The 26,282-nt window shown below is 38.0% G+C and overlaps 1 protein-coding gene across 1 annotated transcript in view; it reads left to right on the top strand.

Annotated features, from left to right (window-relative positions):
- The window catches only part of LOC111093264 (translation initiation factor IF-2-like), a 185,743-nt gene that overhangs the window by 35,277 nt on the left and 124,184 nt on the right, over positions 1–26,282 (top strand). The gene's annotated exons all lie outside the window — the stretch shown is intronic.

Below are 26,282 nucleotides of genomic sequence, written 5' to 3'. Positions count from 1 at the left end.
GGTGTGTTTATAAAGGTGGAGGGGTAGTAGTATAAAGGCAGCAGTGTAGAACAAGAAAAACATGATGGATCTCCCCTTCCCACACCTGTCCCCCATCATAGGGGCAGTGGGACGATGAACAACCCAGGATCAGTAAGTGGAAGCACACAGGTAGAGGGAGTATTTGAGGGAAAGGTAGAAACTCAGGGATGGTTGGCAAAGAATAAGGATCCTAGAGAGTAACATGAGAAGGGCTGATGGATTTGTCAATAATGGAGGATGAAAGATGGGTCTGGGGTGAAGAAAGAACTGAACTGGGAGGAGAATAGAAGAAAGAACAAATGACCAGAAGAGTTTGCACTTTGGGGCCTGGCAAAGGATGATGATTAGTGACAGGCACAGCTGAACTAACCGGCTTCAAGATGCTCCCTGGATTTCTGCCATGAAATGGTTTTTTAGATTGGCAGAGGCATTAGGCCCTGGTGATGTCTGAGACAGGATGACATTTTTTGTTGGTGTCTTGATCAGTGGTCTGTAGCCTTCAGAAGGCAGTTGGTTTCTGCTGCAGTAAAGCCCAATTCAATGGATGAGAAGTGCAGTTAGGCCAACATGAGATTGAAAAGAATTACCAGCATTGGCAGAACTCTGACTTTGGTAGAGAAGGTAGCTGTGGTCAAGTTCAGGCAGGCTTACCCCTGACATTTGAGGGACCTGGACCAAAAGGACAAATGGAGGTCTCTGGCCTGTGGTTTACCCTGTTGTCTTCTCAGCCCTGGCTTTGCTCTGTACCAGGAGGAATCCTGGGGAATCCCCAGCCCACACATCCAAGTTTTGTCCACTAAATCCTGACAGCTGTCTTGTGGCTGCCATTTAGGTCCAGAGGGAAGGACTCTGTTGGCCCCTGTCTTTGCTCGGAAGGTTCTTCCTGGGAAATCATCCAGACAGTCTGAGTACCCAGAACCTCAGAATTCCATAGTTAGTGGATCGTATATTCTTCCAAATATTTGCATATATTGCACAATAATTGCCTTTTTTTTAGCATAAACATATCTTGGCATGTTTATCAGTTGGTATGCATAGACATAATTTGTAAATTATGCTAAATTGTAGCATAATTTTTGCTGACCGATGGGGTTGCCATTATTTATTTAACTAGCGTTAAGATTACTTCTATTTTTTTCCACTATTACAGTGTTGGAATTTGTTTTTTTTTTTTTTAATTTTTTTTTTTATTTATTTATGATAGTCACAGAGAGAGAGAGGCAGAGACACAGGCAGAGGGAGAAGCAGGCTCCATGCACCGGGAGCCCGACGTGGGATTCGATCCCGGGTCTCCAGGATCGCGCCCTGGGCCAAAGGCAGGCGCCAAACCGCTGCGCCACCCAGGGATCCCCAGTGTTGGAATTTGACCATTCATTTCACATATACTTATTGAACAACTACTGCTTTAAAACTATAATAAATTTTGTGTCCTTTAAGCAAACTGAAATTTTGACATTTATCTGTTACAGCAGCTTAACCTTCTCTAATTAATGCTTTTGGTTTTCTAGGCAGATAATCATGTCATCTGGTAACAGTATTTTAGTTTTATAAGAATAATCATGTCATCTGGTAACAGTATTTTAGTTTTATAAGAAACTGTCAGACTGTCTTCTAAAGTGGCTGTACCATTTTACCTTTCCACTGACAACAAATGAGGGTACCTGTTGCTTCATACCTTTACCAGCAATCGGATTTGTCAATGTTTTGGAGTTTGACCATTCTAATAGATGTGTGGTGGTATCTCATTGTTTCCTGGTCCCATTTTGATACTCTCTGTTCTAATTGAAAACTATCTTTGTCTTGAGAATCTTTAAATACTAGAATTATGTATTACACTTTCCCTCCTGCCATATACTGAGAAGCAGAATGAGAATAAGGAGAACTTGGACCAGGGGGAAATGCAATACGTAAGTTTAGGCTTGTGGGGCAGGACTCTGTGTGTGTGTGTGTGTGTGTGTGTCTGTATGTGTATGCTGAATGGCCATTGCACCTCTGTTTGCACCTCTGTTTATTAATTCAGAAATCCCTCTAACTCTTGGAAGACAATTCAAATAAATATAGGGAGGTTGGTAGAGTAATTGACAGTCTGAAAGAAAGCTTGTGTCTAGTGAATTCATAAACTAATGTATCATCTCCTTTATTATTTAATGAATAGGAATTACAAGGAGGATGAAAGTTAATTAAATAAGTTTCTTAGGAAGAGTAAGAATAGGGGGGCTGAAGAAAAACCAAGGGTATCTTGTAACTTATTTCAGCATCTTAAAAACTGGGTACGTTTTGAGACCCTTTTGTATGAGAAAACATTAATCAAAAATTAGGTAATATTCAAGAGACTTTAATTTTAGGAAGGATTGTATGATGGAATAATAGCCTCCCAAAGACATCCATGCCTTAATCTCTAGAACCTATGAATATGATACCTTCCATGGCAGTAGATTTTGCAGATGTGATTAAGGTCTTCAGGTGGGGAGGTTATTTTGGATTATTTTGTGGGTCCACTGTAATCACAAGGGTCCCTGTAAAAGGGAGGTAAGTGGGATGAATCAGACAGTAAACGTGAGGACAGGAGCAGAGGTCAGAGGGAGAGATGATACACTGCTGGCTTTGAACATAGAAGAAATCGCCATGAGCCAAGGAATGCAGCTCACCTCCACAAGGTGAAAAAGAAAATGGATTCTCCTAGAGCCTCCAGAAGGAACACAGCCAGGAAAAACCCATTTTAGACTTCTGACCTCCAGAGCTATAAGTGAATAAATTTGTGTTATTTTAAATCACTAAGTCTGTGGTAATTTGTTACAGCAATAATAGGCTGTTTTACCCACAACACTTCTATCACCAAATGTGTGGGTTTTCCACACCAAGCAATTCTCCAATTCTCTGTGGACACCAGTTGAGTGTCCTACAATTTAGTTCATTTCTGACACTAACTACTCAGAGTTACTACAGACTCCACAAGTTCAGGGCTCAGACTCAAAGACTGCTGCCGCTTTGGATGCCACTCTCAAGTCCCAGCTACATGTGCTACAGACCAACTAGCTATAAATTGGGGGTTTCCATGACCCTCTCCCCAGATTCCGTAATTTGATAGAATGGCTCACAGAACTCAGGAAAGTACTTTACTTAATAGTACCAGTATATTTTATAGAACGTATTATAAGGCAGGTGAACAGCCAGGTGAAGAGGTGCATTGGGCAAAGTCTAGAAGGGTCCCCAGCACAGGAGCTTCTGTCCCTGTGGAATAGGGGTGCACCACCCTTCCTATGTGTGTTCACCAAATCAGAAACTCTCTGAACTCTGTTGTTTAGAGTTTTAAAGGAGGTTCCATTACACAGGCATGGTTGCTTAAATCAGTGCTCATTGGTGATTAACTCAATGTCTAACTGCTCGCCCCTCCCTTGAGATGGGGGAATGGTGCTAAAAGTTCCAACCCTCTAATCACTTGATTGGTTTCTCTAGTAAAACCAGCCTTCATCCTGAAGCTATCTAGTAGCCCACCAAGAGTCACCTCATTAGCATTAATTCAGGTATGGTTGCTGAAGAGCTTATTATGAATAACCAAAGATATCCCTTTTACCTCTATCACTCAGGAAATTCTAAGAGTTTTAGAAACTCTTATGGCAGGAGGGGGGATGCATATATGTATTTCTTATTATAATCACAATATCATAAACCACATTAGGACTCAAATAAAAGTTGTCTTAAAGATTGGTATCTGGCAAAATAAAATAGAAAAATCTATTAGTGTGAGCTCTTGGAATCTTGATAAATATGTTTTGTTTAATTGCTATTTTCAGGTATTATGTGTTGAAGTAATAGAATGGCACATTGTAACTATCAAACTCAAAATGTTTCATAGATTGAATTAATCAAAGTAGAGAGATACCAAGGCATCATGAAGGAGATCAAGTGTCTGAAAGGTCCCTAGGTGTTAGTGAGTTGGTATTGCTGAGACTAGAGCTCAAGCCTCTTCACTTGGTCATGACCATGTGCCTGTTATTGATGTATTGTTTCTCAGCTCCAAATCTACCTTTTGTTGTCATGCTTGATAGCTAAGATGGATCTTATAAACGTTTCTTTACTTCCTGGCACCATGTTAAATTTTGTCAGTAGGGTGCAAAAGAGGAACAGTGCAGGGAGGGACTTCTCTTCCAGGTTCGGATGTATTTTTCCCTCCTATTTGTTCCTGTGGTGCTTGGCCATCCTGTTGCAGGACAGCCCATGGAAGTGACCTTCAACAAGTGTCAGTGGTTTTAGCTGTAGGCAGCTTCCTGGAAAGCTGCTTTCCAGTGAGCTTTGTACCCCTCTAGTGGGTGCCTTCTGGGTAAGTTCTGTTGGTGCTTCCAACAGCTTCCCAGTGAATTCCTCAGCAGCCTCTGATGGCAGCTTCCTAGTTAGTTTCATTGGCACCCCATCATGGTTCCCTGCCCAGTAGCCTTAGCTACTTCTCTGCCATTCAGCAGGCTGCAACCAAAGCCCTCTAACCAGGTGATTTCAAGCATTGAGGAGGGGACCCCTTCCAAAGTGTGTTTCTTCCTTGGATTCTCTCACTCAGAATTAGGGTAATCTTTAAAGTTCTCTGTTGGTAGCTAATTTCCTATAAGTAGTTAATAATTATTTATATTAAGACTTCTTTGTTCAAATTTCTGTGGAGTTTCTATCTCCCTTGATTGATATTGGACCTGAAGCCAAGAAAAGAATTCATGTTCCACATGGGGCTAAATTCACACTTATCATCTCTTCTCTTCAACATCCTTATCACAATGTTATGTTTCTTTTAGATATTTTTGTTGTTGTTCTAACATGGATTTGGTCTTACAAATGTTTTGTAGTAAGCTGAAAAATAGCTCTTCAAAAGATATTTACATCTGAAAATCTGGAACCTATAAGATGTTACCTTATATGGAACGAGCATCTTTGAAGATGTGATTAAGTTAAGGAGCCTGAGAAAACGTTATGTATGTTTTCGCCAGTACATATTGTGTACTTGGGAACTAATCAGAGTGTCTAAATGCAGTGCACAATGAGCCATAATACACACACACACACACTTACTGCATTAGGAATTGAGATAGTAGACCCTACTCTGACACTAACTAGTGCAAGAATATCAGAGAATGTGAGAGAGAAATTGCTCAGAGCCTCTTCTCTTAGAGGGTTGATTAGGCAAATTTAAGATATTTTCAGCTAGGAGCACCTGGATGGCTCAGTTGGTTGAGTGTCCAGAGTGACTCTTGATTTTGACTCAGGTCCTGATCTCATGGCTCCTGGGATCAAGCCTCTAGTTGGGCTCACATTCAGTGGGAGTCTGCCTGGATATTCTCTTCCTCTGCCCCTTCCTCCATTCCCCCTTCAAATAAATAAATAAATCTTTTAAAAAGGGAGATTTTTCAGCTCAAAGGTTCTATGATGTTTGATCTAAGTGGTATGAACATTCAAACAGCAAAATGTTAGTGAAACAAAAAGGGCAGTTTTGAAAGCTAGTCACAGATTCCAGGGCTGAAGAGAGACATGGGACAGTGAGACATAAGGAATAACTATTGAGAATGAAAAATGTTCTGGGCTGGAAATTGCTCTTTTTGTGCCAAATTCATGGAGATCTAGAAAAATCCTCTCACTACCACTGTGGCAGGTAGAAGCCATTCCTAGGCAACTACATAGCAGATAGTTTTTTCAGAATTAGAGGAGTTACAGAAAATCACACACGGGAATGACATAAAGCTACAGAAATATGGTTGATGCTTCACTTTCATTTTAAAGTCTGTGCAGACCAAAAGCCTGGAGATTTTTAAAATTAACAGTCCTACGTTATGCAACAAGCTAACCAATGTGAATTAGCTGAGTTTAGTACTCAAAAGATCAGCTGATGATGTAAAGCTAGGAAAGCTATAAATAAAAAGATTGTTTGCAATAATTATTCTGGGCAGTTATGGGTCTTAGACCTGGTGAATCACTTCCAACAAAAACAATGCAGCAAATGTAATGGGATGTCACTTCTGAGACTTGGTTGTAAAAGAAGTTGACTTCTATTCGCTTTCTCTTTTTTGATCTCTCTCTGGCTCATTCCGATAGTCAGCTGCCATGTTGCGTGCTGCTCTGTGGAGAGACACATGTAACAAGGGACTGAGGGCAGCTTCTGACCAATATGCAGGGAGCATCTGAGGTCCTCAGTCTGGTAACTTGTGAAGAACTATAACCTGTGTTATAGATCTTTCCTTATCCATGCCTGAAGATGAAACCAAAGTCCACACCTTGACTCTAGCCTTGTGATAGACTTTTGAGTTAGTGACACAGCAAAGCTGTGCTCGGACTCCGCATCCACAGAAACTGTAAGGTGACAAATATTTTCGCTTTAAGCCACCGAGTTTTGGTAAGTAGCAACAGAGAATCGATAGAAAGCTATAATAGCAATGTATTAATTTCGTATGACTGCTCAAAGAAATTACTAGAAAGTTGGTGGCTTAAAACAACAGAATTTATTCTCTCACAATTCTGGAGGCCAGAAGTCCGAAATCTTTATCAATAGAGGTAGAAATCAAGATGTTGGCAGGGCTGCACTTCCTCTAGAAGCTCTAGGGGAAAATCTTACCCTTGCCTCTTCCAGCCTATGGTGTGCTGACATTCCTTGGCTTGTGACCCTATTACTCCAGTCTTCAGGCCAGCACCTTCAAATCTCTCTCTGCTTCACCTTCACATTGTGTGTGTGTGTGTGTGTGTGTGTGAGAGAGAGAGAGAGAGAGAGAGAGAGAGAGAGAGAAGTGTCCCTCTGACTCCCTCTCATAAGGATACTTGTATTTGGGATCCTTGGGTGGCTCACTCAGGTAACTCAGGTAATCTCATCTCAGGTTCCTTCACTTAATCACATCTTCAAAGATGTTCCTTCCATATAAGGTGACATCTATAGGTTCCAGGTTTTCAGATGTGAATATCTTTTGGAGAGCTATTTTTCAACCTACTACAAATAGCTAATGTTTAAACACTCTTATTATGTACCAGATTCCATGGTAAATACTTTACCTGTATTTTCATTTATGTGCATTTTATTAACTTGTACTATTACTCCTCATTTATACACAAAGAAACTAAGTTTTGGAGAGTTTGAGTGACTTGACTCAGGTCACACAGGTGGTAAGTGGTGAAGCCAGGGTGAACTCAAGCAGTTTGATCTCAGAGCTTGTACTTCTAACTGCTCAGCTGGATTGTCTCCCTCCAGATTCATATGCTTACCTAACTAATTAGAAGAGGATATACCTATCTCACTGCATATGATATATTCAGTGAGCTCCTATTATCAGTGTATCTTTGGGTACCTTTGTAATTTCAAAACCCCATTTAGTTATTTTTAAGAAGAGACATTTGAACTGGAAGGAACTTCTATAACATTTAGAATCAATATCCTATTGCTAGAGAGGACAGACCAAGTAAATAGCCTTTTTTACAGAATGGATCCTGGACAAGGTCTATCCCTCTTTGGGTGGGCCACATTTACATAAACCCAGTTTCTGGTATGGAGGATCTAAAGAGCTAGAATAGCCAAACTGTGCTCTCCCTGCAAGGCTCTCCAGGAGAACCGATTGCTTTGTGAACTTGGAGGTACTTCTCCATAATTAGTTTTGGATGGATTTATTTTAGCTTTCCTGGGAAAAGTGAGTCTAGAGATGAAATCTGAATGAAGGTAGAAAAGAGGTGACTCTTGTATGGATCAAAGTTCAAAATGAGAATATGTATAATGGATTCCAGATTAGTTTCTGCTTAGCATTTGCTATGCTATTTCTTTAACAATTTGCCGATTTTTTAATGTATGACCTGGTAGTCTAAAAATTCAACTCACCCAGAAACTTTAGCCCTGTGTAGATTTCAGCTTTAGGTTGAATCTCTTTTCCATATGTTTTTTTTTTTTTTTTTTTTTTTTATGGGAACATATTCCAAATTTAAGGAAATAACGATGTCAGAGGCCTTAGAGCTATTTCCTGAGCTTTTGTTTTTATTGCCACTGCATTAATGATGGTACGGCCATCCCTGCTCCAATGTGACATGCCTGAGCAGGTATGCAGATGGCTAAAGGGCTGGGGAGATGGGACTCAGATGGCAGATGGTGATGCCTTGTCATGCTTCCAACTACACTTTGAACATTCTGTCCCTCCTCCGACATGCATCACTTCAGATGGCAACCTCATTTGGAGGTGAATGTTCTTTACTGTTTTTTTTTTTTTTTCTTCATGTTGGAATTGACCTCATGCCTGGCACTGTATGAAATGTATTGGCCTAGTTTCTGCCCTGGAGAGGACAGAGGCTTACTGGTATTTAGTGTATGCTTTGTCATATTGATTTTAGAAAATAAGGCCTGAAAAAATATTCTAATTTTATCAAGATTACTGAGTCACTGGCACTATCATATTTAGTTGAAAACAGTATCTCTCCAAGGACATGTTTCATGTATAAAGGAAATCCTCAGTCAGATTAGTTGGGATGATTTGGGGAAGATAGCGTTTTTGAGTGCAAATGAGGTGAGAAAATATTGATTTCTATCCTTCCCCCCTTCATCTTTATAGTTAACACTCACACCTTATCTCCTCAACCCCTCTCTGAATTTAGCCATGGTCTATGTTTCTGGAATGTCATAGCTTCCTACCTTTTTAAAATTATTTTTATTTATTTTTATTTTTTATCTTCCTACCTTAAAGAGAGAGTTAGAGAGCCTAACTGGCTCTCTTCTTTGCCTTAGGGAACTTCTTTAGCACTCTGGGAATTTCTGGGCCCCCTGTAGGTACAATTGGAAGTGTGGGAGTGTTCACACCCTCAGGACAACTCTTATCCATTTAGAGGCTGGACTTGATAAATACCTAATTCTCTCCACTCTCTATGGAATGTTCTGAAGCCACATCATAGTTTCCCTGAGAGTTTCCAGCAGAATTGAGCTCCAGTTGCTCACTGCAGTAACTTGTTTATTAACATAAGTGATATGTCTTTTCTAACTTCCCTATCAATTTTTCCTGTCTCATTTGTGTTTTCTATTTTTGCTTCTTATATAAACTACCTGCACCTGAGTACTTGTCTGAGAGTCTGTTTTTGGAAGACTCTTCCTTTGGATAGCCCTAATGCATATTAGGTTTGAAAAGTCCTGGAGTAGAGAAATTGATTTAATCCTATTCCCTAAACTTATCATTTCATGAATATATATATATATATATATATATATATATATATTTTTTTTTTTATCTTTTTTTACCTTAAAGTTTTATGTATCTAGGGATGCCTGGGTGGCTCAGTGGTTGAGCATCTGCCTTCAGCTCAAGGCGTGATTCTGGGGTCCTGGGATCGAGTGCTGCATCGGGCTCCCTGTGGGGAGCCTGTTTCTCCCTCTGCCTATGTCTCTGCCTCTCTCTGTGTGTCTCTCATGAATAAATAAATAAAATCTTTAATGAGTAAATAAATAAATAAAATTTTATGTATCTAATATTCTTTATAATTCCTGAATGACTTTGGTTCTTGGAATTTCCTTAACTCCAAGAGAGGCATTTCTTAATAATGTCCCATGAAAGAGCCCACAGATTCCCTTTTATAACACATTTTTGTCTTTGGGTACCCTTATCAAAAACCTCAAGGTCACAGCTCTGAAAGGGTCCTTAGAGTCTAGCTGCCTCATGTTCTATCAGTGGAGAAGACCTAGAGTGTTTCACTGTCACCTGGTTCAGTCATCTGAGACTTTATAAGGAGTGTACAGAGAAAAAGTGTTAGGAAACTGTAGCTCATAGGTAAAATGTAGTCTAGTGCCTATTTTTGTACAGCCTGCAAGCTAAGAATAGTTATTACATTTTTAAATGGTTGAAAAAAAATTTTAAAGAATATTTCATGATATGTGAAAATTAATATGAAATTCTAATTTTGGTGTCTACAAATAAAGTTTTATTGGGACACAGACACACCCACTTATGTATTGTCTGTAGCTGCTTTAGTGCTACAATGACAGAGTTGAGTGGTTGTGACAGACTGTATGATCCACAAGCCTAAGATATTTACTATTTGGTGTTTTCAGGAAAAGATGCCTATCCTTCCTTTAGATTCACGAAACCAGATGAAGGGAAGTACACAGTCAATATACATATTAGCATAAGTCATTAAAGTATAGCAGAAAATCGGGATCCCTGGGTGGCGCAGCAGTTTGGGGCCTGCCTTTGGCCCAGGGCGCGATCCTGGAGACCCGGGATCGAATCCCACGTCGGGCTCCCGGTGCATGGAGCCTGCTTCTCCCTCTGCCTGTGTCTCTGCCTCTCTCTCTCTCTCTCTGTGACTATCACAAATAAATAAATAAAATTTAAAAAAAAAAAAAGTATAGCAGAAAATCACTGAGTGGGGAGTTGTGCATGACAATTCTACTCTGTGCAGTGCTAATAACAAGCTTCACTGAATTTTGGATAAATGACATTATGTCTTTAAATATCAATTTCCTTATTTATAAAATGGAAGGACTGGACTGAAGGGCTTTTTAAACTCCCTTAATGATTGAACCGTGTTTTCTTAGATTCTCTGTTTGTGGCATCTATTAATCACAGGACCATACTAATGGCCAGAATTGTTTACACCCCCTGTGATGCAGCTTTCACAGGTGTGCAAAAATCATATTATAACCCCCCACAACCAATCCCAAATCCACTCCTCCAAGCCCCCCCTTTAATTCTTATATCCCAGGCCACTATTTCCCTCTTCCAATTGGTCAGAGCCAGGTACCTGCACAACTAGAAGCCACCCCTTTATAGTCCAGAGGTTGCCAACATTACTTAAATTACCAATCCTAAGCTATTTTCCCTTCTCTGCCTTGCCTCTTCCATGGCAAACACAATCAAGGCTCTAGACCATACTTTCCCCCCTCCTTCCTGCTTCTGCCTCCTGATCACTCTGGTGCCTCCCCATGTGTCACTGTGTACTTTGCCCTCCTCTCATATCCAAGGGAATCAAGAGTATCAATAAGCTTTTTTTTTTGGCTGGCGGCGGGGGTGGTGGTGGTGGTGGCTTTGACCTCATTCTGTTGTCACTTAGTCACCCATATAAATTAAGACTGGGCGCAAATCACATAAGCACAAATAACTTACAAATCTGTGCAATTATCTCAGAGTTCAATGTATATAATTCAAGAAAGTGATTTGTTCCTGATGTTCACCCCAAGCCAAACCTCCTTTATTGCAGCTCAGTTCTATCAGTCCTCATCCATGAGTTGTGAGAAAGCAAACACAGGCTGCATCCTTGCCACACAGGAGCCTGACTACTTCTAAAGTTCATATGACTTGTTAGTAAGTCTTGTGGTTTGCCTCCTCATAAATCAAAAGCTGAGATTCAAGAAAACTTTCTTCTCTCATCGTAGAGTTTTCAGTTGTCTCTCCTTCTCATACTGCTCTGAGTCCCTGGAACCTCTCTGCATTCTACTTAGCTGAGTATGAGCTGTGTCATATTTTCTCTAGGTATTACCCTTAATTCTCAGATATGACCATATTATTTTCAGAAAATTGTCTTTCTTTTGGTACCTCCCCATGCTGTTGGCATTATCACCTTCCTTTTAAGAGTTTTCTCTCTAGGTATGCCTTACCAAGGTCAATTACTACTTACAGGGCATGTGTGTAGCACTGATGAGATCAGGTTTGATACAGTAAGAGTGATGGGGACTGTGGTAAGCAAATGGCCATATAAGTCTGTTGACTTAATTGTTATTTTTCAGCTTCCAGCAATTATTGTCCAATGAGAATCCTGTCTAGTGATGACAAAACTTTTAATTTTTTAAAAGGAATCTAGATTTTAGAGGGCATCTCCAGGATTTTAAATACTTACAACAAAGGTAAATTTTTAAAAAACACAATGAGAGGAACAAAATGCAACTACAAATTTGATTAAACCTATGAGCCATCACTTTGTTATGTCTGATCTATGATAAATGGAAAAATATCTTCAGACTCATTCTTGCTTGTACCCCAAGTCATTCCTTGGCTCCAGAACTTATGACTGCTGACCTCTTTAGCCTATGTTGACATTTAGTTGTCCCAATCTTTTCAGGATCCTGCTTCTTGCTATTCTGAGGGTAAGTTATCCAATCTAATGAACTTATTCATTCTAATGGGAATTTTTCTTTCTGTCTTTCCTTCCTTCTCTGTTTAGATGTTTATCTTATGAACAAAGTTTTAGGGATAAGATGCTTAGCGACTCTTGTCTAAAGTTGGAGATTTAAACATGAGAAAGGATCACAAGTCCTTGGCAGTTCAGAGGCAGATATTTGGGTACAATGGCAAGTGGCACCTGTGCTATCTCCCAAATCATGGGTGTTAGCAATCTGCCTCTAGGGCCAGGTCTGAAAACCCTCTGGATATGTATTATACTCATGGTTATCAGTATCAGTGTCAGGTAAGGACTGATTTACAGAGGACCACTAACAAACTTTCATCAGTTCTCCCTTTCTAAAGTTGAGAATGTTTTTTGGTGTTGACAGGTACTGTGTTATTTTATTTATTTTTTGTTGTTGCTAACGTCCCATAGGTACTGTGTTTCAAAAATTGTTTGTATACCTGGTAATTGGTTCCATTTGGCATCTTCTATGTTATGCCTAAGCAGGCCTTATGTTGCCTAAGCAGTATTTAGCATACTTAATGAGGTTCCCTTGAGCTTTTAAGACATTTATGTTATTTTATTTTTTATTTTTATTTATTTATTTATTTATTATTTATTTATTTATTTATTTATTTATTTTTAATAAATTTATTTTTTATTGGTGTTCAATTTACCAACATACAGAATAACACTCTGTGCTCATCCCGTCAAGTACCCCCCTCAGTGCCCGTCACCCATTCACTCCCACCCCCGGCCCTCCTCCCCTTCCACCACCCCTAGTTCGTTTCTCAAGTTAGGAGTCTTTATGTTCTGTCTCCCTTTCTGATATTTCCCACACATTTCTTCTCCCTTCCCTTATATTCCCTTTCACTATTATCTATATTCCCCAAATGAAAGAGAACATATAATGTTTGTCCTTCTCCGATTGACTTACTTCACTCAGCATAATACCCTCCAGTTCCATCCACGTTGAAGCAAATGGTGGATATTTGTCGTTTCTAATGGCTGAGTAATATTCCATTGTGTACATAAACCACATCTTCTTTATCCATTCATCTTTCGATGGACACCGAGGCTCCTTCCACAGTTTGGCTATTGTGGACATTGCTGCTAGAGACAGCGGGGTGCAGGTGCAGGTGTCCCGGCGTTTCATTGTATCTGTATCTTTGGGGTAAATCCCCAACAGTGCAATTGCTGGGTCGTAGGGCAGGTCTATTTTTAACTCTTTGAGGAACCTCCACACAGTTTTCCAGAGTGGCTGCACCAGTTCACATTCCCACCAACAGGGTAAGAGGGTTCCCTTTTCTCCACATCCTCTCCAACATTTGTGGTTTCCTGCCTTGTTGATTTGCCCCATTCTCACTGGTGTGAGGTGGGATCTCATTGTGGTTTTGATTTGTATTTCCCTGATGGCAAGTGATGCAGAGCATTTTCTCATGTGCTTGTTGGCCATGTCTATGTCTTCCTCTGTGGGATTTCTCTTCATGTCTTTAGCCCATTTCATGATTGGATTGTTTGTTTCTTTGGTGTTGAGTTTAATAAGTTCTTTATAGATCTTGGAAACTAGCCCTTTATCTGATACGTCATTTGCAAATATCTTCTCCCATTCTGTAGGTTGTCTTTGAGTTTTGTTGACTGTATCCTTTGCTGTGCAAAAGCTTCTTATCTTGATGAAGTCCCAATAGTTCATTTTTGCTTTTGTTTCTTTTGCCTTCGTGGATGTATCTTGCAAGAAGTTACTGTGGCCGAGTTCAAAAAGGGTGTTGCCTGTGTTCTCCTCTAGGATTTTGATGGAATCTTGTCTCACATTTAGATCTTTCATCCATTTTAAGTTTATCTTTGTGTATGGTGCAAGAGAGTGGTTTAGTTTCATTCTTCTGCATGTGGATGTCCAATTTTCCCAGCACCATTTATTGAAGAGACTGTCTTTCTTCCAATGGATAGTCTTTCCTCCTTTATCGAATATTAGTTGACCATAAAGTTTAAGACATTTAAATGAAACATTTAGACTCCACAAGAAGAGGCAGCTGGTGAGACTTGGTCACATGATCAAGGTGAAGAGCATAATTTTGGATTTAGAAGTTAAAAACAGATTTTCTGGTCTTCTCTGCCCATTGGCCTGGAAGGCACCTGCATTGAACCTGTCTTTCATTCCCTGACACCAATGAAATGTCTGCTGCTCCCATCTTCTTTGACTCCAGCAGTAGTTATAAGAACCCAGTGAAGAGCTTTAGGTGGCTAATTGACCAGCTCTCTCCAGACCACTTCAGCTCCGTCTCAGGAATAATAAGTTTCTGTGCCAGGATTGTACACATGTAACAGCCCAGGATGAATAATCTCCCCCTCTCCCCAACCTGGGAGTCAGTAAAGATTGAATCAGTGAAATGAAAAGAATGGTGATTTGGTTCCATTTATTCCCCCAGGGAAGCAGGGTGGGGATGAGGATTAGGACAAACTATTTTAGATGCTTATTTGCAGAATTAATGTATAGTCCTCTTAGACAAGTGATATCTTTCTTGACTACAGTGCTCAGCTTTATCATTAATGAGAGGAAAATGGACTCTTTTCATTTCCTTTTTGGGCAATTTTTTTGAGGTTAGCACCATCATGTGGATAAAGTGGATAAAGCTTGCATAACAAGCCAGCATTATGCCTCTGGAAATGTGTGATTTTTGTATCTTGCCTCTTTGCTTCTTTGGTCTTTTCTTTTCTTTTCTTTTCTTTTCTTTTCTTTTCTTTTCTTTTCTTTTCTTTTCTTTTCTTTTCTTTTCTTTCTTTCTTTTCTTTTCTTTCTTTTCTTTTCTTTCTTTCTTCTTTCTTTCTTTCTTTCTTTCTTTCTTTCTTTCTTTCTTGTTGACATACAATGCTATATTAGTTTCGGGTGTATAACGGTGATTCAACATTTATCTATATTACAAAGTGATCACTATCCTAAATCTAGCTACCACCTCTTGCCCATTTCTTATATCTTTTCTGAGTCACCATAGAGCAGAATAATGATAAAAATATTTTTTGCAGCAGTCTCCAACTCTGCTGGGTTCTTAAGGATCTTGTGCTTCTACAAAATGACTAAATTGCAGGCAGGAAGATGATAGTGGGAGATTCATACAGCTCTGTGCCAGGCAGAGTCTAAATTAGAGACCTCATTTGGGATCAGCTACTGGGCTTTCAAATAGAAGTTAACTGATTTGGACTCTGAGAAACACCAGAGCCATTACTCAGGCAGTTTTCTGATCTGTATTGCTTAAGAGATACAAGCTGAGTCAGAGGAAAGGAAGAGAAAATCTGGTTGACAATGTGAAAGAATTTTACCAAACCACATGATTTGCCTCCTGTGGCATAGGAAAGTGAGGTGGAATTTTTTCGGACCTTTGGAAAGAAGAGAAAAACTGTGGCTTTGAGTCTTAACATGGTGGAGGAGTGGTTGGCAAAGATAGGAGACAGAATTTTACTTCCATTGTGTGTACCCATGCTTCCTTTTCTGTATAGCTGGCATCAAGATCTACAGAGAGGGGCAAGGCTTGCTTCTTGAGGGATTAGTTCTTCATTTCTAAATTGACTCACATGTGTATGTTGGGAGTCAGCCGTAATAGGTGGAGGTGGAGAGAGCTGTTGGTTATAAAGATTTGGCACCATTTAGCAACTACTAGGTCACTTTTCTAGCCTTATTCTTCCCTTTGCATACTCCCCTGACCTCGAAAGGAGAAAATTTTACCAGCACTTAGTAGATGAAGCTGTGATTGTAGCAATCAGAGGAGTAAAAAACAAATCAGGTTGTGCTAATATTTCTTCTCATTGATGAACTACTAAAGTGATAAGAAAATGTATAGAATAGTACTTGCCACCCACTAGTTCCTGTTGCCTCTACACATCCCTTTATACCCCTTCTCATACCATGCTGGCTCCTACAGCTGTGGACATTAATGTGACTGGAATTTCAGATTGGAGGGGCTTCTTGTGGTTGAATATGGCTGATGCCAATCTGGAAGGAGTTTCTAGGGATGAGGTTTGGAACTCTCTGTAGAAGGCCTTTTATCAAACTTAAGTGTGACAGGAAAATAGGTGAGTCAGCTGATCTGTGAAGTGCAGATGTAGGATTAGATTAGGATTAGAGCAAAGAAAAATAGAAAAAATAAAAATAGAGAAAACTAATAAAATTGAAAGCTAGTTCTTTAAAAAGGTCAACAAAATTAACAAACTTCTAGTTAACCAAAAAAAACGAAGAGCTGAATAACTAAAGTCAGAAATGAAAATGGAGGCATTACTACCGATGTTACAGAAATAAAAATGATTATAAGAGTTCATTATAACTATGAACAGTTGTATGGCAACAAATTGGATAGTCTAGATGAAATGGACAAATCCTAAAAACAGAAAAATCTGCCAAATCTGGATCAAGTAGAAGTAGAATCCCCTATGTAAGGGGATTGAATCAGTAATTAAAAATCTCTCAGCAAAGAAAAGCCCTGGACTTGATAGCTTCACTGGTTAATTTTAACAAACATTTAAGGAAGCACTAATATATTTTTTGAAGATAGATAGATTTATTTATTTATTTATTTATTTATTTATTTATTTATTTATTCGTTCATTCATTCATTCATGAGAGACACACAGAGAGAGGCAGAGACGTAGGCAGAGGGAGAAGCAGGCTCCCCGCAGGAGCCTAATATGGGACTGGATCCCAGATCTTTGGGATCACGACCTGAGCCGAAGGCAGACGTCCAACTGCTGAGCCACCCAGGTGTCCAAGGAAGCACTAATATTAATCTTTATCAAAATTTTCCAAAAAGTTGTTGAGGGCAAATGCTTCCTAACTCATGCTATGAAGCCAGCATTTCCCGAATGTCAAAGCTACACAAAGATACTCTAAGAAAGCTATAGATAAATTTCTTTTGTTAACATTGATGCAAGAATTCTCAAGAAAATACTGGCAAATCAAATTTGGCAACATATTAAAAGAATTTTGTACCATGATCAAGTGGAATTTATTCCTGGAATGCAACATATGAAAATTGACCAGTATAATACAATACATTAACAGAATGAAGGAAAAAACCCACATAATCATCTCAATTGATACAGAAAAAGCACTTGACAAAATTCAGCATCCTATCATGATAATAACATTCAACAAACTAGGAATACAAGGAAACTACATAATTGAAAGCTATACATAAAAACCCTACAGCAAACATCATATTATGAGGTAAAAGAATGAAAGCTTTTCTCTGAAAATCAGAAACAAGGCAAGAATGTGGCTTTCACCACTTCCATTCAATATTGTACCGAAAATTTTAGCCAGAGCAATTAGACATGAAAAGAAATAAAAGGTATCCAAATGGGAAAGGAAGAAGTAAAATTATCTCTGTTCACAGATTGTAAGATCTTATATATAGAAAACTCTAAAGATCACACACATACATACCCATTAGAACTACTAAAATGAGCAAAGTAGCAGGATACAAAATCAACACACAAAAATCAGTTGCACTCCTAGACACTAAAATGAACAATCTGTAAGGAAAGTTAGGAAGATAATTCTATTTACAATAGCTTCAAAAATAATAAAATACTTAAAATTATCTTAACCAAGTAGGTGAAAGACTTATACAATGAAAAATACAAAACATTGCTGAAATTAATGAAGACATAAAAGTGGAAGACATCTCATGTTCATGAATCGAAAGACTTAATTTTATTAAGATTCCAATGTTACCCAAACCCAGAGGGATCTACAACTTTAATGCAATCCCTACCAAAGTTCCAATGATTATTTTTAAGACATACAAAAACCCATCGTAAAATTCATATGGAATCTCAAGGGATAGTGATAGCCAAACTAATATTGAAAAAGAAGAACAGAGTTGAAGGATTCAGATTTCCTGATGTCAAAACTTGCTACAAAGTTATGGTATTCAAAGCAATGTGGTACTGGCATATAGACTAGACGTGCTATAGACCAATGGATCCAGACGGAGAGCCCAGAAATAAACCCTTGCATATATACTCAAAATGATTTTCAACAAAGATGTCAAGACCATTCAATGGGAAAAGTTCAGTCTTTTCAACAAATGGTGCTGGAAAAACTGGATACCCACATGTAAAAGAATGAAGTTGGGCTTTTACCTAACATGATCTACAAAAATTAACTCAAAATGGATGAAAGATGTAAACATAAGAGTTAAAAATATAAAACTTTAAGAGGAAAATATAGTACAAAAGCTTCACAACATTGGATTTATAATGATTTTTTAGATATGATACCAAATGCACAGGAAACAAAAGAGAAAAAAATTGGACTTCATGAAAAAATTTTAAAATTGTACATTAAAGATGATTAATACCATTAATATACACTATTAACAAAATAGAAAAAAAATATTTGTCATGTTTGTCAGTCAAATATCTGGTAAAGGGTTAATATCCAGAATATATAGAGAATTCCTAAAACCCAACAGAAAAGCAAACAGCCTGATTAAAAAATGGGCAAAAACCTGAACAGATGTTTTTCCAAAGAAGATATATAAATAGCCAATAAGCACATGAGACTATATTCAACATAACTAATTTTTAGGAAAATGCAAATCAAAACAAAAAGAATACCACCTTGCAACCGTTAGCATGGCTATTATATAAAAAACACTAATAGAATATAACAAGAGTTGGAAAGGATGTGAAGAAATTGGAACCCTTGTGCACTCTTGGTGGGAATCTAAAGTAGTACAATAGCTGTGGAAAACATGATGACAGTTTCTTAGAATTAAAAATAGAATTACTACGTGATTTAGCAATTCCACTTTTGAGTATTTATCCAAAAGATTGGAAAGCAGATTATTGAAAAGATATTTGTGTACCCATGTTCATAGCAGCATTACTCATCATAGCTAAAATGTGGAAGCAAACCAAGTATCCATTGACAGGTAGGCAAAATGTGGCATATCCATACAGTAGAATACTATTTAGCATTAAAAAGGAAGGGTATTTTGACGAATGCTACAACATGGATGAACTTGGAGAGCATTATGCTAAATGAAATAAACCAGCCACAAAAAGACAAATACCATATGATTCCAGTTATATGAAGTACATAGAGTAGTCAAAGTCATAGACATAGGAAGTAGAATCGTGGTTGTCAGGGGTTGGGGAGAGGAGTAATAAGGAGTTATTGTTTAATAGGCATAGAGTTTCAGTTTTGAAAGATGAAATATGGAGTTGGGTGGTGATTATGGCTTGTACAACAGCATGAATGTACTTAATACCACTGAACTGTAGACTTAAAAATGGTTAAGATGGTAAACTTTAGGGGCACTTGGGTGGCTCAGTAGGTTAAGCATCTGCCTTCAGCTCAGGTAGTGATCCGAGGGTCCTGGGTTTGAGGCCCACATTGGGCTCCCTGCTCTGCAGGGAGTCTGCTTCTCCCTCTGTCCTTCCCCCTGCTTATGCTTTCTCTCTGTCTCTCTCTCTCAAATAAATAAAACCTTTTAAAAATGCTAAGTTTTATGTTATGTGTATTTTACTACAATAAAAATGTTTTATTTTTTATTACTGAGTTTCTATGATTCTCTGAGTTCTGCTATGTAATACTAATTATCTATATAAACTGAGGCCTATCATTTTACTTCTCTGGGACTCAGTTACCTTGACTGCTTTTATAGCCCCCAAACTCTACAAATTTTGGAAGCTCAAGGATTATAAAAGCATATTACCTTTTTATTGATTGGTTTATTCAGTACAAAAGTTCCAACCAAGACATGTTCTTTCTACAGAGAATATAATAAAATGTTAGCTGTGGGAAAGTTAATGTGAATTAGTGAGACGCTGAGTTACAGGATGTATTTTATTTATTTTATTAAAAAATTAAAAAAAATTTCTACACCCAGTGTGGGGCTTGAACTTACAGGCCGAAAATCAACAGTCATGTGCTCTACTGACTGACCCAGCCAGGTGCCTCTCAGGACATGTTTTAAATAAATGCAGTTTGGAAAACAATTTGATTTTATTGGAGGTAACAGAGATAGCTGGACTCAGGCCATGTTTCAATTAATAGGTAAGAATGAGCAAGTCAAAGCTTCAGCTATACACATCTGAACGAGCATAGATTCTAAGTTAAGGATACCCAAGATAATATGGGTTATTATTCTGCCTTGAAATTCATATTTTCATGATTTTCTGTGGTCTGTAAAGATGAAAAAGTCAGCCTACTTATTTTCTTAAAAATAGAATGAAAAAAAATGTTTATGTTTCCTAAAAAAAAATATTTAGCCATGGTAGACTACAGCACTTCCCATATGATCCACGGGACTTTAAAAAATCTAGTGTAGGGATCCCTGGGTGGCGCAGTGGTTTAGCGCCTGCCTTTGGCCCAGGGCGCGATCCTGGAGACCTGGGAATCGAATCCCATGTCGGGCTCCCGGTGCATGGAGCCTGCTTCTCCCTCTGCCTATGTCTCTGCCTCTCTCTCTCTTCTCTCTCTGTGACTATCATAAATAAATAAATAATTAAAAAAAAAAGTTAAAAAAAATCTAGTGTATTGGGATCCCTGGTGGCGCAGCGGTTTGGCGCCTGCCTTTGGCCCAGGGCGCGATCCTGGAGGCCCGGAATCGAGTCCCGGAATCGAGTCCCACGTCGGGCTCCCAGTGCATGGAGCCTGCTTCTCCCTCTGCCTGTGTCTCTGCCTCTCTCTCTCTCTCTGTGTGACTATCATAAAAAAAAAAAAAAAAAAAAAATCTAGTGTATTGCTAGAACTCCAATAAAAACTTACAAACATTATGTGCTTTGGATGAAAAAAGATGGAAATATATACAATTTTGGTTCATTTGCATTAAAGTATTTTTATAAGAGAATGGAACCCAGTAATAAAACCAGGAAAAATCATTCTAATTTTTTAAAAGGTAATCTGTTTTTAAAAGTTTTATTTATTCATGAGAAAAACAGAGGCCGAGACACAGGCAGAGGGGGAAGGAGGCTCCCTACAGGGAGCCCGATGTGGGACTTGATTCCAGGACCCTGGGATCAGGCCCCGAGTGGAAGCCAGACACTCGATTGCTGAGCCACCCAGGTGTCCCCATTCTAATTTTAGAATAAAAATTAAAACTACCTTTCCGTATAACCTCACAATTAAAATCTGGTGGAATTTTACCAAGTGGTTTGCCTTCTATGTGGTGGGGAAGTGATAGGCAGTACATTTTCTGACTATTTTTAAAATCTCCCTTTTCTCCCCATGGTGACCACCATTCTACTCTTTGCTATTGAGTTCAACTTTTTTTTTTTTCTTTTTAAGATTCTACATATATGTAAGATTATGCATATAATCTTTATGTGTCTGGCTCATTTCACTTAGTGCAGTGCTGTCCAGAGTCATCCATATTATCTCACATAGGCAGGATTTCTTTTCTTTTTCTTAAGGCTGAATAGTATTTCATCATATGTATGAACACATGTATACATATATATGTGTGTGTGTGTGTGTGTGTGTATCCCACATTTACTTGATCCATTCATCTGTCAGTCAGCATTTAGGTTGTTTCCATATCTTGGCTATTATAAATAGTGCAATGAACATGGGGAGTTCAGATATCTATTTCAAATGGTGATTTTATTTCCTTTAAATTTATATCCAGAAGTGGGATTGCTGGATCATATGATAGTTCTAGGATTTTTTTTTTTTTTTTTGCTTTGTTTGGGTTTTTTGTTTTTTGTTTTGTTTTGTTTTGTTTTGGAAGAATATCCATACTGTTTTCCATGATGGCTGTATCAGTTTATATTCCCATCAATAGTGTATAAGTATTCCATTTTCTCCACATTCTCACCACTACTAATCTATTACTTTTCTGATTATAGCTATCCTAACAGATATGAAATGATAACTTATTGTGGTTTTGATTTTCATTTCCCTAGTAATTGATGCTGAGCATCTTTTTGTATACCATTTGTATGTCTTCTTTGGAGAAATGTCTATTCAAGTCCTTTACTCATTTTTAAAACAGGTTATTTGTGCTTTTTGCTCTTGAGTTATAAGTATTCCTTGTAATTTTGGATACTACACTCTTATCAGGTATATTATTTATAAAAATTTTCCCATTCTGTAGGTTACCTTATCATTCTGTTGGTTGTTTTCTTTACCATGTAGAAACTTTTTAGTTTGATCAAGTACAACTTGTTTACTTTTGCTTTTGTTATTTGTGCTTTTGGTGTCTCAAGGAACTAGGAAAAGAACAAACTAAACCCAAAGTTTGTAGAAGGAAGGAAGTAACAAAAATCAGAACAGAAATAAATGAAAAAAGTGACTAGAAAGACAATAGGATAAACAAGACTAAGAGTTGGTTTTGGAAAGATAAAGTTGACGAACCTTTAGTTAGACCAAGAAAACAAAAGACTCAAATATTATCAGAAATGAGAGAGAGGACATTACAACTGATACCATAAGAACACAAAGGATGTTAAGAAACTGTGAACAGTTATATGTCGGATAACAGAAAAAAATGGGTAAATTCCTAGAAATACCCAATCTGCTAGGTCATGTATAGAAAATCTGAACAGACCAATAAGAAGGAAACTGAACGAGTAATTAAAACTCTCCCAACAAAGAAATGTTCAGGACCTGTTGGCTTCACTGGTGAATTCCGCTAAGCATTTAAAGAAAAATTTATACCAATCCATCTTAAGCTCTTCCAAAAAATTTAAGAGGCGTGAGTACTTCTAACTCACTTTATAAGATCACAATCACTGTGATACAAAAACCAGACAAAGACACTATAAGAGAACAAAATTAGAAGCCAAATCCCTGGTGAACACAGATGCAAAAATCCTCGACAAAATACTAGCAAACCAAATTCAACAGGACTTTAAAAGGATCACACATCGTAATCAACAGGGATTTATTCCAGGGATGCAGGGTTGTTTCAACATATGCAAATCGATAAATGTGATACCACATTAGCAAAGTGAAAGATAAAAATCATATTATCATCTCAACAGATGCAGAAAATGCTTTGACAAAATTCAACATCCATTCATGATAAAAACTCTCAGCAAAATGGGTACAGAGGGAATATATCTCAATTAAATAAGGCCGTGTATGATAAACCCATAGCTAACATTACACTCAATGGTGATGAACCAAAAGCTTTTCTTCTAAAATTAAGAACAAGACAAACATGCCCACATTTACTACTTTTATTTACCACAGTACTGAAAGTCCCAGGGAACTATTAGGTAGGAAAAAGAAATAAAGGAATCCAAATCAGAAAGGTGTAAGTAACATCATCGCTGTTTGCAGAGGATATGATCTTAAATATAGAAAACTCTAAAGACCCCACCAGAAACCTCTTAAAACTATTAAATTCAGTAAAGTAGCAGGATACAAAATCAACCTACAAAAATCAGTTGTGTTTCTATGAATTAACAATGAATTATCCAATAAAGAAATTAAGAAAATAATCCAATTTATAATAGCATCAAAAAGAATAAAATACTTTGGAATAAATTTAACCAAGGATGTGAAAGATCTGTATACTGACAACTATAAAATGCCCATGAAAGAAACTGAAGAAGATACAAATAAGTGGAAATATATCCTGTGGTTATGGATTGGAAGAATTAATATTCAAAGCAATCTACAGATTCACTGCAATTGCTATCAAAATTCCGGTAGCATTTTTCACAGAAATAGAAAAAGCAATCCTAAAATTTGTTTGGAACCACACAGGATATGCTCAAGTAATATTGATCAAGAAGAATAAAACTAAAGACAGCACACTTCCTGAGTCAAGCTGTATTACAAGCTGCAGTGATCCATACAGCATGGTATTGACAAAAAGTAGACCTGTAGATAAGTGGAACAGAATAGAGAACCCAGAATTGATCCCATACATATATAGTTAACTAATTTTCAACAAAATTCCAAGACTGCACAATGGGAAAAAAGATAGTCTCTTAAAAAAATGGTACTGAGAAAACTGGATATCTACATGCAAAAGAATACCCCACCCCCCAAAATCAAAATCAAAATGGATAAACTGAAGACTCAAATATAAGACCTGAAACCATAAAAGAAGAAAACAGGGGAAGGAAGAACTCCTTGACATTGGTCTGACTCTTTGGAGAGAACTAGGAGGAAAGAAGAGATGTAGAAGTTTCTTCTATAATCTAATTGCCCCCAAGAGCCACCAATGCTTTGACACTAGCTAAGATTGCCTTTCCTGCCATCTTCTACATTCCATGTAGTTCAAGTTTTTGTCCTTTTCCTAGGGATTTCTGCAAATCTTTTCTGCTACTTACTTTTTCCATTCTATAACTTATGGCTATTTCTTTTTTTAATAAAGATTTTGAGAGCGAGCAAACACGGAGAGAGAGAAGCAGATGAGCAGAATGCCCTATGCAGGGCTGGATCCCAGGACCCTCAGACCATGACCTGAGGCAAAGGTAGATGCATACATAACCTATTGAGCCACCCAGGTGCCCCCTTATGGCTGTTTCTTTCACTCTGATCCAGCATTGACTCAAATTTGAGTCAAAATAATTGGTTTTATACGAAAATTCACTTGTAAGAGTCATCAAAAGGCAACTTGTAGAGGCAAATATCTACAACCATGTGTGGTATATTTTAATGGTGACTGAAGCAAGCATGTGGCTGCATACATTGCATAACCACTTAGGAAATCATCTAAAATTTTCTGGTCTTCTAAAAGTCTCATGTCCATTTCCATGAACTTGGAATTCAGGGTATCTTCATGTCACTCAGCTTTCTATCCTTTTTCCAGGTGTGACAAAAACTCCTTGTATTTTATTATGATAAAGAATATTTCAGCTCTAGCACTTATCACTCCCCCATAATTTACACTTTGCCTAACTCAAGATTTATTAATGTGCTCTCCTAAAAAAAGGTTCATGTAGTTCAAGTGTTACACTTTCTTCTCTCCCCTTCCCTATTAGTTTTTATAGGAGCAGGGAGAGAAATATAGAGACTTATTTCCCCAGAGTTAAGAATTATGACTTTACCTTAGAAGACAGGAGGGTACAGCTGATTTTGTTTTTAAATAACAATCGCAACAGAATCTCCATTATGTTAATGCCTCACTGCAAAGAGTTGGGAAATGCTAGTTTACTAGAAGCGCCACTGAAGGAAGACCCAAGAGATTAGGTTCTATCATTAAAGAGTTGTATGATTTTGGGGAAAGTACCTCACTGGGCCTGAAAGATCAGTCTCTAAATTCTCTGCCTGGTCTTCATGAATCTATGAGTTGTCTGAGAGTCTCTCTGGTGCCTAATTCTTCTGTAATTGCAACTATGGTTGGGATTTCCCTCTTGACAGGTGGGTGGACATCCCACCTCTCTGGAGTATGCCCCACGCTTGGCCAGCTGTCTGGGTCAGTGTCTGCCGTCAGAAACAATAGAAGTTTTATAGGCTAAGCTTGGAGCCAAACACAGGCACAGATTCTGATTTTTTTTCAACTTAGAACTTCAATTTCTTTTGCTCTCAGAACTGGCTTCCTTATTTGTATGCCTGGCCATAATATCTACCTTAGAAAATTGTCTTTAATACAGTAATGCATGTGAAACTCACAGTAAAGTACCTGATGTATAATGTGCCCTCAGTAAATGAAATTAATTTTTAAATATTTTATTTACTTATTTAGAAAGAGAGAGAACAAGCAGTGCCGGGAAGAGGGAGAGAGAGAGAGAGAGAGAATCTCAAGCTGACCCTGCACTAAGCATGGAGCCTCACTCCGGGCTTGATCTGAGCCAAAGTTAAAGAGTCGGATGCTTAACTAACTGAACTATGTGGGTGCCCCAGTAAATGAGATTTATGATCATTAACATCATATCTGTTACAAAGGGGTTGGGTGAGGGTCTTAGCCCACTCTTTCTGAGTTTGCTGATACATCTTAGTGTGTATGGTAGGATGTACTCAGTCTAATGTACAGGTTAACTACCTGACTTTGTTTTTGATGAGTGGTAAATATGATCTGAGAGGGAGAGCTGAATGCCTCTGAGCAACAATTTTTTTTTTAAAGTTGTGTGAAAGAAGAGGAAGGTAGATTGACTAAAAAGTTGGGAGAAAGGAAGATTTTGAACAGGAAAAATAAACATGACCAAGCAGGAATGTGCATCCTTTACCTCTGTCTCAATGAATCTGTTTTTTTTTTCTTATTGATGTATAATTAACACAC

The sequence above is a fragment of the Canis lupus genome, chromosome 30 (genome assembly GCF_011100685.1).
Source record: "Canis lupus familiaris isolate Mischka breed German Shepherd chromosome 30, alternate assembly UU_Cfam_GSD_1.0, whole genome shotgun sequence".
Classification (NCBI taxonomy): domain Eukaryota; kingdom Metazoa; phylum Chordata; class Mammalia; order Carnivora; family Canidae; genus Canis; species Canis lupus.
This window is presented reverse-complemented; position numbering and strand designations above follow the sequence as displayed.